Source organism: Callorhinus ursinus, unplaced genomic scaffold (genome assembly GCF_003265705.2).
Source record: "Callorhinus ursinus isolate GAN/ISIS: 27379988/994484 unplaced genomic scaffold, GSC_fseal_2.0 scaffold23, whole genome shotgun sequence".
In the NCBI taxonomy this organism is placed as follows: domain Eukaryota; kingdom Metazoa; phylum Chordata; class Mammalia; order Carnivora; family Otariidae; genus Callorhinus; species Callorhinus ursinus.
This window is the reverse complement of record NW_027397085.1, coordinates 12,536,306-12,549,823: the sequence shown is the minus strand read 5'-3', so window position 1 is coordinate 12,549,823 and position 13,518 is coordinate 12,536,306. Positions and strand designations below refer to the sequence as shown.

Below are 13,518 nucleotides of genomic sequence, written 5' to 3'. Positions count from 1 at the left end.
TTCTTGTCTTATTCTTGATCTTAGCAGAAACTATTCATTTTTTTCCAACGTTAGGTATGATCTTAGCTTTGGGTTTTTTATAGATGTCTTTTATCACGTTGAGAAAGTTGACTGTTTTTATCATGAAAATGTGTTAGATTTTATCAAGTGCTTTTTCTTCATTTATTGAGATGATCCTGTGGCCTTTGCCTTTAAGAGTATGACTTCAATAAACCCACTTGCATTCCTCAGAGAAGTCCCTCTTGGTCATGTTGTAAAATGTTTTTTCTATGTTGGATTTAGGTTGCCAGTTTTATATTGTGGATTTTTGTATTAATATTCATAAGGTATATTGGTCTGTAGTTTTCTGTACTTTTTGATGTCTTTGGTTTTGTTATTGATTGCTTTGGATTCTCAGGTGGGAAATCATTACATGCAACCCTGGGCTTGGACAGGAATCCAAATAAGCCACTTCAGGCAAATGGAAATTTCTATCTAGCAGAAAAAGCGATACAGTCTTTAGAGTCCCCCCCCCCACCCCGAGCTTCCTTCCCCTTCCTCAACCCAACGAATAAAACTTGCTTTTTATGTCCTGAACCTTATTTATAGCCTTTGGATCATCTATTTTCATTGTTCTGATGTACCGCTGACAAGTCAAGATTTACTCCAAGAGCCCCCCCCCCACTCCCCGAATAAGCACTTTTGATTTACCTCTGGTCATCAACTCATATACGAACCGTTATTCGTCAAGAGTGAAGTCAAGAACACTTTAGGGATTAATCCCAGTTGAAAAAATGTGGAACCTTAGTCACAAGAAGCAATAGACCCAGCAGGTGGGCTCAGAACTCAGACCTCCAGGAGGGACAGGGTGAGGTTGCAGAAGGCCCAGGAAACGTCAGTTGCTCCGGTAAGGGGATGGCAGGAGAGCGCAACTTCGCCCCGGTCTCGCCGAGCCTGGCACTGCCGGCGCTGCTCGAGTAGGCACCGGGTCAGGGCGGGGCGTCGCCCACACTCAGCCGGGGCGGAACCCACCGAGGTGAGTGAGCTGGGCGGTGTGCCGCGGGGAGCGCCCGGGCACCGAGACCCAGGCGAGCTGGAGCGCTTTCCGCGGGGTTTGGCTCCTGTCGCTTCCCGTCTCGCAGGACCGGCATCGCGGCGGGTCCTCAGAGCCGGGCTGCGGGGCGCGGGCCGCGCCGGGAGGGGGCGCGGAGCCAGCGGCTCCCGGACGCAGACGCAGGTAAGGGCCGGCGGCTCGCAGCCCGGCCGGGCGCGCCTCCCCGAGAGTGTCTGGCCTCCGCCAGCCCTGACCGGCTGCGGTGGCTCTGCCGGGGCTCGGCTCGCAGAGCTAGGACTGGTGGAGGGCTAGGCTGGGGCTGGGCTGGGGCTGGGGCTGGGGCTGGGGCTGGCCTGGCTGCCTCCCGCCCCGGCCTCAGGTGATGCGGCCTCAGCGGTTTAACTTACGCACTTGAGGCTCTCAGTGGAGTCCTCGGGGCGTGACCGTAGACCGGGTGGAATTACACCGAGTCTGGAAATGTGAGCCAGGGCCGTGAGATCGGGGACCTGGCTGGGGGTGGGGGGGGAAGCAGGGTTCCGGTGGAGGGCAGGGAGCCGGTGGTGGGCGACTGGGTCGGTTGTTGGATGCCCTCCAAGTCGGAGTTGAGGAACTGAGTCCCGTTTCATCTGAGAGCTTCTGGGAAGAGTCGGCACACACCCCCTTCCGTGGCCCGTTGCCTCTGCACAGAGCCACTTTCTTTTGTCTGGTCCATTTTGGTATTGGCCTTTCAGCTGCTTTTGTTGCAGCCTTGGATCCAGAGTGCACAGACTTGGCTAGGCTGAGGTTATAAGGACGCCTGGGGCAGCGGGGTGGAGGTGAGGAGAGGGTTGGGGGGGGGGCTGTTATTATTACTGCCGTATTTAGCACTAATGTGTATGTATTACAGTGTTCTTTTCCGGATAGTACTCAATACTTTTGTAGCATCTAATAGTTTCAGGTGCACCCAAGACAGCGTTCATTAGTTAACTTCAAAGGAGCGTTGTGTGGACAGGTTCCTTTTAAATTACCCCATTTTATAGACCAGACAGCTGAGGCACCCACGCCAAAACATGATTATATCAAAACTCAGCAGTCAGCCCTTGTGGGAGCTGTGATTAGAACTTGTCTGGCTGAGAGTTATTCTCCGTCCCGTCACTCAACCTCATACAAAATGTAGGGCTCAGAGTGCCCGTCGGATACTTTTTATGTTTTGGTCATTAATTATTAACACCTCTCATTAAAAATAGAGTTGAGTCCTTTCAGACTCCTGGAATAGTACCCCTAAAAAGTGAAATTTAAAAGACCGGAATCATTTTGTTGTGGAAATCCAAGTTCAGCTGCCTGTTGCCTGCCTGAAAGACCAACACTCAAGAGAGGAGTTTTGATTGGAAAGGAATATGAGCTTTCTTCAGGAGACCAGCCACCTGGGGGAGAAGGTGGCCTCTTGCCAAAGGCCTCCCCCTAAGTTTCTGCCTGACCCAGAGATTTTTAAAGGGGTTTAATCAGTTAAGGGAGTACAGTGTCTCTGTGATGTTTCCAGACTTGGTGATACCAGCTACAGAGTTATCTTGGTACTTGGAGGTTGTGCAAGAAGATCTGGTTCCTTGGTACCCAGGGGTGGTTGTACAAGAGCACTCTGTTCTTTCTGCAGTGGAGGGCAAGGTTTACGGATGCACAAAGGGAGATCAATAAAGTCATTTGAGTGACCTTAAGATAAAAAAAAATTTTTTTTTGCTAAAAGATTGCTGAGCTAATCAGAATGTTCAAGGTGGCTTCAAGCATCCTTGCTGGCCTCTGTGGCCAGGGAAAGTTCTAGTCTCTTCTTCCCAAGGCCAGTGGTCTGCAGATCTCAAAGAAAGCAAATTAGTTCTATTGCAGATCAAGGGCCTTAAATCAACAAGCAAGGAGTGTGTTCACTTAAAGCAAGTTAACCCTTATGACCAGCTGGAGTGCTGTTATAGTTTCAGTTGTTGAATAGGATCACCAGAGTAGTTGTAAGGGCTAAATTTGTCTTTGGTCTGTCAAGTTTTTAATATCCTATATAAATGTGCCACTGGGAGCCTTAAATATTTATTTAATGAATAAGTAGAATGAAAGAAGTGAGCACATAGGTATTCTAGAATATTGAGCAGCAAGTTTTCTTTTCTCAACAGAAGAATTAAATATTTCAGAGAACAGCCATTTCAATAATTTCAATGAAATTTAACTTGTAATCATGTGCATTTATGTCATTGTACTTTTTTAACTCTCCAGAAGCAACAAAAGTTCACCAGTTTCCCTAGGGTTTGCTCTTACATGAATTTGCTGATGGATCTTTTACTGCCCATATTTCTTCCTCTTTCATTTATTTGGTTTTTCAAAGTGAAGATATTTTTTCTTCTAAAATCAAGTATTTGAAAAACCAAACATCCTTTTTTTGGTAAAATAGATTCCAGTAGGATGCTTATATGAGTGTATTTTAAGGTAGACACCAGCCTCTTTAATAAGTAGCTGTCATTACATCAAGCAAGAATTCTTTCAGGCAGCTATGCAATGAATTAATAATCATTTTAATAGATCTTTGTAATATTTCATGACACACCTACCTCATTTAATGCCTTTTTATCAAGCAGTATAAGGCTAAAACATTTTATTTAAATTTTGCTAACTACATAGCACAAATGTTAGGGCATTAATGCCTAGACTTAATTATTGACTTGTGAAATAAACACAGTTCTTTCCTTATTCATCCTTCATTCAGCCACCTGAAAAAAAAAAAAAAGAATGATAATCTGGTCTTTCTCTCATAAGGGATGTGTGGAGAATTAATGAAGTAAATATTGTTAACTACATGGAAAAAAGATGCCCTGTGACTGCAAAGTGTGACTGTAGAGTCATGAAACCCTGCCCCTCTCCCAAACATGCTGTTAATTATTTTTTGAAAGAGAGTGGTCATTCCAAGTAGTGACTTTAGGAAGCTAAACACTTCCAAAAGTGCTGCTGCTAGTTAAAATTATTTTGAATCTTTTGAAATTTCTAGCCAATTTATAAGTAACAAAAACATGCTTTGAGGATCACTTTTATAAGTCCTGGTTTTTGTTTGTATTTTTTAATAAAAACTATATAACTGAGTTTGAACCCATATTTTATTTACTAAACTTACCTTGATAACATGATTTCTGCGTGATTGTGAAACTCTATCTTCAAGATTTTACCATTATTAAGGATGTTTAAAAGATTTTTGAAAGGCTATGAAAGCAATTTCAAAAGGGTGATTTAGAAATAGTTTTAAATAATGGCAACGTTGTTAGAATAACTTTGCATCCTTCCCAGAGTGACTAGTCTGAAGGGGACAATGCCTACCCGAAGGCTAAACTTCTGTGTCCCTGTGTATATTTGTACATAGATATATTTATTTATATGTGTATGTTTGCATGTTTGTTAAATATTTTGAAACTCATAATTTGTATTGTACCCTAACAATTTATAGTAGTGCACAATAAAATGGGGACATAAAAATACATTAAAATATCTTGTTTTGGGGCACCTGAGTGACTCAGTCGGTTAAGCATCCGACTCTTGGTTTCCGCTCACCTCATGATCTCAGGGGTCTTGAGGTGGAGCCCCATGATGGGACCTATGAGCACAGAGTTTGCAAGATTCTGTTTCTGCCCCTCCCCCTGCACCCTGCACAAGAGCGCTTGTGCCATCTCTCTCTCTCTTTCTCTCAAATAAATCTTCAAAAGAAAAAATCTTTTCACCCTAGTGTATGATAGTGTATAAAAATAGAATCTTATTGATGAAAACTAAGTATTCTTGGTACTGTAAACATTAAGCACTTAATTAACAAGGTGTTTCATTGCTTTCTTAGATTTTGAAAAAATTTAGGGAAATGACTTCATTGTCAAATCTTTTAGAAAAGCTAGCTAAAGAAATTAGATCCATTGTATTTTTTGATCCTGATAAATTTCTCTGTAGCAAGCAGAAGTATTAGAGATAGTTATATTAATAGAACTGACCTCAAATTCTATAATCTCTTTACCTGATTAATTCACTGATGGTTTGATAGCTGGAAAACTTTAGAAACAATCAGTAGGTCATTAGCACACATTTTTAAAGCAGCTTCAAAACATTCTTCATAAAATTGCTGAGATAAGCATGAGAGTTATTCTGAATGAGAATTGCTTGTCCTATTTAGAAGCCTATTAAAAAAATCTATCCACGGGGCCAGAATTGAAGGATGGACACCAGTGTAGCCAGCTTTTAATGACTAGTATAGACAGGTGGGCCAATGATACAATGAGTCAACTGAAGACGGTTTACTTAAAGTTTATTTAATAGAGATAGAAATTAAAACTGAGATATATTTTTCTGGCCATATTCTCTTCCAATGTTTGGTTTTAAGGCAGCAACTATTCTTTCTCAGGCTACTTGTCTTTAGGAGAATATATAAGTTGTGTAATAAATATTTATATAGCTTCACTTGTCTGACTTAAAACCAGCTAAGGCTGTATGGTCCTAAATAAAGCTTTCTCTCTCCTAGTCAGGCATTATACTGTTTGCTCACCAAACAACCATATCCTTTCCCATCTTAGTGTTATGGCTTATATTATTTTCCTTGCTCAGAGTACCCATTTCTCTCCACTCTACTTGACCAATGCTCTCTAAATCCTCTCTGTCCTTTAAGACCAGCTGTAATACCACTGTTTTCCACAAAGCTTTGCCTGACTCCCTAAGTCTTGTTTTTAGTTTACCAAGTAGTTCTATGTGTTGGTTACTTTCTGTGTTTTTTATTATTTCATTTACTTTGTCCTTGAACTTGTTCTCCACCTAGATTTTTTCCTCAAAGGCACAAGGCATACCTTAAATATATATTTTTTTCTGGATCACGTGCATCAACTAGAACACTGGGTAATAGGGTGTATCAGCTTACAACATTAGATCTATGAAATAAATTTATTAATCAGATACTCAGGCACAGTGCCTTCATGCTTCATAATCATATCAGTTACTGTTCTAGTAGAAAATAGGCTGCAGTCTCAAATAGGGTAATGGAGAAGAGTTGAACTTGAAAGGTATGCCTGCATTAAAAGAAACCAACAGTGGATGGTGAAGCGTCCCAGGACTAGCAGCAGTGAGAGCCATTATCGTGTATAGGCCTGAATGGATATAAGAAGGGAACCGTGACTAAAACACAAAGAGGGTAGCCATGTGGAAAAGCCTGTCCAACTATAGCTCTGGCCTGTGATCAGGCAGGGAAGGAGCTGCGGAAATAAACAGCGCGGCTTCACTCTCTTACAGTCCTGTGATGTCCTGTTTTTTTTTCTAGTCTAATTTAGTTACTAACATGCAAGAACACTTTATTTATGAATAATCCATTTCATTTGAACCACTATCTTTTTCTTCCCCCTTATGGTGTTAGATGGCATGGTATTATTATACATGCCTTCTCATTTATTTTTTCATACTTTATGTTTTGCTTGTACAGTGCATGGGAGACATAGAACTGTCTGTGTGTCATTGGCAGATCTGTTACCTTTACCATTTCAACCATGTGACTTGTCTAAATCAATCAAAGTTGCTCATTTTTCTCTTTGTGCCATTTTGATAGATCAGTGGTTTTCAGCCTTAGTGTATGTGGTTCTCAATGCAATGATTCTGATTCAAGCAGGTTTAGGATAAGGCTTGAGCATCTGTTTGTTTATTGAGCATCTGTTCTTTAAAAAAATATTTAGATATTTCAGATACACAACACGTGAGAAGCACTAGCAAAGGTAATCACTTTGACCCAAAGGTTATGGTTGTAGCCCCTTTTCTCCTCATTGTATATATAGCACTCGACATAAGGCTCAAATCAATTCTAATGTTGATTTATATACTCTTGAAAGCAAAATAAGTGTTTTAGATATTTAACATTGAGAAATGCTTGTGATACAGAATGCAAAGTAGTTGGTTTCCATGTTATTAATAAAAAATTTGAAGTTTAGAAAAATAACACATTTCAAATAAATACAGTGAACACTCATGTTCTCATTACTTAGTCATATAAAAATTAATATTTTATTATTTTTTCTGATTTTTTAAAAGATAAGATTTAAGCCCTCTTAGATTCCTTCTCAGTGGTTACCATTATGCTAAACTTGGTGTCTTTTATTCCCATTCATGTTTTTAAACTTAGGCTACCTCAGCATCTATCTGTAAAGAAGATAGAACATTGTTGCACATGCCTTAAAAGTTTTTTTGTGACTGTTACTATGTTGTGTCGTTCTCTAATGAGTATATTTCTGTAGCCTTTTTTCCTTATTTAACATAATTTAGAAATTTTTCTAGATACATGTACCTTTAGTTTGCTTTTATTGCTATACAGTATTAAATTGTATCAATGAACAAAAATTTGTCAAATCTGTTGCAAAGTGTTGCTAACATGGGATGTTCCTATATATTTTGTATGCACCTAAGAACCTAGATGTAAAACTGAAAATCAGTAGATAAACATTCTCTCTTACCAGATTTTGCTAAGTTGCTTTCCAAAATGCTTGTGCCTAGTTGTACTTCCCCATAGAAGTTTATGAGACTCTTGATGTTGCTTCATATCGTTTTTACATGGGATATTGTCAGACATTTCAATGGTCCCCAATGTAATGGTCATGAAATGGTTTCTTATTTTAATTTTAACTTTCCTGATTTGGGTGAAACTAAACACTTTCCATATGACTGCTAGCCATTTGCAGTTCCTCTTCTAGAAATAGTGTTTTCCTAAGTTTTGCAGCTTTTTACCTTACTGATACAAATTATATCTGGATAAGTAGTAAACATGCCAAAAACTTAACACTGGAATATGCATAAGATTATTAATCTTTTAACAAGTTGTACAAAAGTTTCCCAGTTCAAAAGTGGTATCTGAATAGCAGCCTCCAGTGTAGTTTTTTCTCATTTTTCATTAAGTTCCTATGAAGATGTAGAGTAAAATGAAAACACAACGTAAAGCAAAACAAAGCAAAAAAACTCATAAAACACAAAAACTAGGAGGAAGTGACCTTAAGGAACAGATTGTCCTCTGTTAAGAAGAATTTCTCTACATTAGCACCTTCATTCCCTATGCCACCCTTGCCTATTGGTACAGACTGCCTGATGAATACGGACTAAGAGCTTCTTTCTGCCCTTTAGTCAATTCCCTCAGGTGGGTAGGTCCTTTACCAACTAGCAAACTGGGAAGACATCCCTCTCAACCTCTCAGATACTGCTCTGAAATTCCTGGATGTTCTTTCACTTTCTGTGTTCCACGCAGATTTCAGCAAATGCACAGGTGGGAATGTAGGGGGTTTGTGGTGGATGCCACAGAGCATTTGGAGAGCTGAAATGCAAAGAAGCCTGTTGATAGTATTTAGCCGCAATTGCTGTTGTACGTGTTTTCATGGGTCCTGTCAGTTTCTCTCCCAGGGAAATGGATAGGTGATAAAGGGTGGTGCATGATGCCCCCTCTGAAGAACAGAAGAGAGAAAAGGGAACCAATTGGTGGAAGCCTGCTAGAGATAGGGAAACCAGATTGAGCGCTTTGTGTATCAGCAAGCTATGCCACCATAGATCTGAGTAGGTGGGCAGAAGAGTGACCACGGTAATTTTTTTACTTTGTCTGTTTCACACCAAGTCTAGTCAGGTCTTCCTGTGATTCATTCCTAAAATGAAATCTCTGAAATACTGTGGAACACAGGAAGATTGATTATTAAAAGGATTTGTGATGTAACATTAATTTCAAAGGCTTGATAGGTAGTAGTTGAGTGAATACTATGTTTTGTATCCAGAGTATTCAATTTATGCTTCAGGGGTTCTGCAAATAGTGAAATATTTAAGCTCTTCTTTTCTTTTGTCAAGTTGATATTTTGGAACCCCTTTCAAGATTTTTGTATGAGAGGAAAAGTGCCACTGCTGCTTCCTTAAATACTGGTATTCTCAAAAGAAATGTCATAAATCGAATCAGTTTCATTAGGCAATCTTACTGATCATCATTAAGCATTTTGTTGAGAAATTATGGATGTTAGAGGTACTGAATCATGCGTAACTGCTCAGAATGTGGGATAAATTAGTGCATCACAGGTGCAGAAACACTTAAAGAAGGCAAGCTAACCCGTACATTCTTCAGTAGCCTCTGAGGGCCTCAGTGAAGGGGAGGACAGAAAGAACAGCTATGCAGCATGGCTGTTTTAGGATTATCATAAGCCTCGTCTTCTTAGTTCAGAGCATCACTGAATTTCAGAGTGATCCATGACGAAGGATTGTCTGTGTAGAACAACAGGTTCTGCGTAGACAAGCATTCGCTTGCCAGACAGTGGTAAATGGGAGAATAAATGATAGTCCATTAGGTATGTCGTGATGTAAAGTATGCAAAAATGCAAATGTTAAAAGCAAAAAAGTACCACTATCCAGATGGTAAGCTAGGAGTGTGTGCAGTTTTTGTAGGCTCTGTTGACTTAGTGGACCCTGTTTTATTGCTAGAATGGTTAAAGGAGAATGCTTCTGAAGCCACCCAAAAGCTGATCAAGACTGAAAGTAGATCTTGATACTTGTTGTAACTAGTTACCACTTCCATGCCTTACCTTCTGCCCTTCTTAACTGTAGTTATCTAAGATGCCAGCGGGAGGGGGAGCAGGGGTGGACAGCCAGTGATGTTTTTGCCTTCTCTGTTCCAGTAAATAGCTTAACAGAGAGCACTTTGCACCCCCATCCCAACTTTAAACTGTCTGTGAGGGCTTCAATCCACTTCACTCCTCTTATCCTTATAAATCTTAAGATTCAGGAAATTAAGAACTTTGTCCTCACAAAGTGGTGAGAATAGTTTAGGAAGTTACTTAAGTTCTCTAGGCCTCAGTTTCCTTATCTATAAAATGAAGTTAACAATTCTAACTTCACAGGAATGTCCTGATGATTAAAGGAGCTAATGTCACTTAATAAGTACTGTCCTCAAAAAATACTAGCTAGTATTTAAAATAATATCAACACTTTGACTTCATGTTGCATATATAGAGATTTTAGTTTAAAAATATAAAGAACGTATCTCTTTCTGGCCCTTTGCTAATAAAAAGAGAAAAAGTCTAGTTTTCTGATGGATTGCTCCATAGAGGTTTGTAAGTAATTTGAATACATCCAGTAACACACAGTCCTCAAACCACATATGATGTCATGCAACTCAGTGTTCTAAGATGGAGCTTCTAAAAAGTCAATCTCTATAACAGCTTTATGAGGCTGAGACCAGCTTCCTTTGGTGGTGTTTGTGAGAGTTCCCTGGTGATGCCAGTAAATCGTGCCTTGATTTTAAGCAGAGTAAGGAAGTGATTTTTTTTTTTTTTTTTGGTCTTGCCTCTGCTTACTTGCTTACTCAGTCAACTGATTGGTGCCCCACACTGTGTCAGCACTATGGTAGATTGAACTGTCAAAGAGCTTGCAACTCAGCAAGGAAGATTGACATGGAACAACTAATTAAAAGTGTGATGAATGTTCTGAGGGAGAACTAGAAAGGTCCTCAGTGGAAAATAATAGTTTATTATCCCCACCCCTTCAGAAAGGGGTATTTAAGCTGAGACTTGAAAGATATGGAGGTACTCCCTAGAGGCTACAGGTAAGCTTTCCAGGGATCCAGCGATCGGAGTAGGAGAGTGGAGGATCTGGAAAAGGCTGGACCGTGGGACTATAGGGCAGATGGGCCAGAGAATGGGCAGCACCCTGGTCAGCAGAGCACTAGGAAGCCTCTGAAGGAAGCAGGAGAGTAATAATTGGTTTTGCATTTTCAACAGACTCTTCTTTCAGTGTAGAGAATTAAAATGTTTCAGATTTTCATAAAGTAAAATTTTGGTGACTAGAACCATAATTTCTGGCCTAGAATTTTTGAGGCCGCACATTTATTTGCTTATTGTTTATAGAGTGTATGGAATGACATGTCTTCCTTTCTCCACATTTCTCCCTTAGTCTGTTAGAGAAATTCCATTCTACCCCCCCCCTTTTTTAAAGATTAGAGAGAGCACGTGCATGAGTTGGGGAGGGGCAAAGGGTGACAGAGAAGGACAAGCAGGCTCCCCGCTGAGCACAGAACCCAGTGCGGGGCTTGATCCCAGGACCCTGGGAACATGACATGAGCCGAAATCAAGAGCCAGACACTAAACTGACTGAGCCACCCAGGCTCCCCTCCATTCTGTCTTTTTGAAAAAACTGACAAGCAAGCTTTTGCCCTCAATCCACCTTAATCCTCTTCCCTCAACTTCCTTTCAGGATTTTCAAGTTTTCAGAACAAGTTCTAAGAATCATGACTATAACTCTGAGTGACATTGCTAAATAACAGGGATAAGTAGTTTTTCTTGGAGTAGTTAACTGAAGGAAAGGCTACCAGTTATGATAACCTGAAAACCTATGCTACAGATACCTAGAACTTGTCTAGAAATATTTGATCATGTATCATGTAGATTCATAGATGAAATTGTAACAAAGTAAAAGAGAGCAGAGGAACCAAAAAGAACACAGGTGGGGAGAGCTTGGAAAGTAGACACAGGACAGAAACTGTCCTTGCTCCTAGGGTGAGGTCGCCTTAGCTCACTGACCTAGGGGCTTGTTGTTTATTTTGTTTTTAATACTCCTACTCATCCAGGACCAGAATCCTTGGGTACACATGAGGGCAGGGAGTTGGTAACAGAAAAGTCCCGGTAAAGCCAGGACTTAGAAAGGGCAACATTCTCAGTATAACAGTAGATAAGAAAAAAAAAAAAATTGCTGACAGAGAGATTAGAATGAAGTCTCTATTGGCCTAATCTCTGAGCAGAACACGAGAAAATTCTCATCTAAAAATTTAATTTATGAAAAATTTCAAACATACACAGAAGTAGAATGGCATAATGAATCCTCATGTATCCATCAGCCAGCTTCAATAGCTATTATTCTTTTATTTTTCTTTTTCCTACATTATATCATTTGTTTCTACATTAAATAGTTTTGCCTGTGAATAATCAAAGTTACAGTATTTATCTCTAGCCTGAGGACCTTTAAAAAAATAACAGCATTATATTATCACGTCCACAAGGTTAACCATTTTTTAGTATCATCCAATACCTAGTTAGTGTGTAATTTTCCCCATTTGTATCAAAAACATATTTTTTAGAGTTGCTTTCTTTGAATCGGGGTTGAAACATGGTCTACACATTGCATTTGACTGATATCTTATATCTCTTAAGTTCCTTCTCCCTCCTAAAAATTCATTTGTTTGTTGGAAAAAAAAAACAAGTCATTTGTAGAATTTTTCACATTCTGTATACAGCCAGTTGTATGCTTATGGTGTCATTTAACATGTTCCCTTATTCTTCATTTAGTAAAGAAAATGGTTCTTGGATTTAGCTGCTTTCTTGATTTGATTCCAGTCAATTTTTTTTAAAGAATATGGATGGTACTGAATACTTTTAATTGCATTATATGAGGAGGTGCATAGTGTTTGTTTGTTGTTATGGGCTGAAATGTGTCCTTGCAAATTAATATGTTGAAGAGCTAATTCCCCGTATCTCAGAATGTGACTGTGTTTGGAGATAAAGCCTTTAAAGAGAGGCTTAAGTTAGAATGAGGCTGTTTGGTAGGCCTTTATCCAGTCTTACTGGTGTCCTTATAGGCAGAGGAAATTTGGATTCACAAAAAGACATCAGGATGGGTGCCTCCAGAGACCATATGAAGATCCATGAGAAGGAAGCCATCTAAAACCCAAAGAGAAAAAACTCAGAGGAAACCAGTCCTGATGGTCCCTTGATTTTAGATCTCTAGCTTCCAGAACGGTGAGAAACATTTCTGTTAAAGCCATCCAGTCTCTGGTACTTTGTTATGGTAGCCCTAGCAAACTAATACAGTTGTCCTGTATTTACTTATGGTTGTTTAGTTATGATGTTAGGGTTGATCTTTGAGTTCATGTGGTACAGCCTCATATATACATTATAAAATGTTCACCACCCTTTTTTTCTAATGTTTTTGGTATCTACTGATGGTCCTTTTCCCTAAATCTATCATTTTATTAGAGGTTGAAAAATGGTGATTGTATTAATCATCCTACATTTATTAGCATGATGCCTCATGAGATTTTCCTCGTTAACTATTTGGTAACCCTAAAATAGTTTGTATAGCAAAGGAAGAATAAGTGCTTATTTGATTCTTTCCCTTTATCCATTTTCAGATTCTCATGTCTTCTAAATCACCTGAGAAGCCTTAACTTCTAGATTTTAGGTCTCAAATTTATACTACCAGGGACCACCAAACTGAGAAACTTCCCTAAAGAGTATTCTTGTGCTGGCGATGTCCCTTAAGCACCTGTTTAGTGTGAAACTGTTCTTTCTGGAGAGAGAGGTCCACAAAGAGGGCCCCATATTTGTCTCATGGTACAGTTTATATTCCAAGATAATAAAACTCAGAAGGAACTGAGTGAGAATGAGGGGTCAGTATTTGGTTCCTTTTCATACTTAAGGTTTTAAGTAGATCTTAACCGTTTTCTGGCTTTAGAGAACCATCCCACA

General features: G+C 39.6%; 1 protein-coding gene across 3 annotated transcripts in view; it reads left to right on the top strand.

Annotated features, from left to right (window-relative positions):
* The first annotated feature begins 753 nt into the window (after window positions 1-753).
* Window positions 754-13,518, top strand: part of RNF180 (ring finger protein 180) — a 187,148-nt gene continuing 174,383 nt past the window's right edge. The window contains exon 1 of one of the 3 annotated variants that reach the window (XM_073905421.1): window positions 754-1,015. The gene's annotated coding sequence lies outside the window, so the exon portion shown is untranslated. Of the gene's footprint in view, window positions 1,016-1,045; window positions 1,217-12,744; window positions 12,790-13,518 lie in introns of those variants that run through there. The other 2 variants (XM_073905420.1, XM_073905422.1) reach the window with 2 other exon arrangements.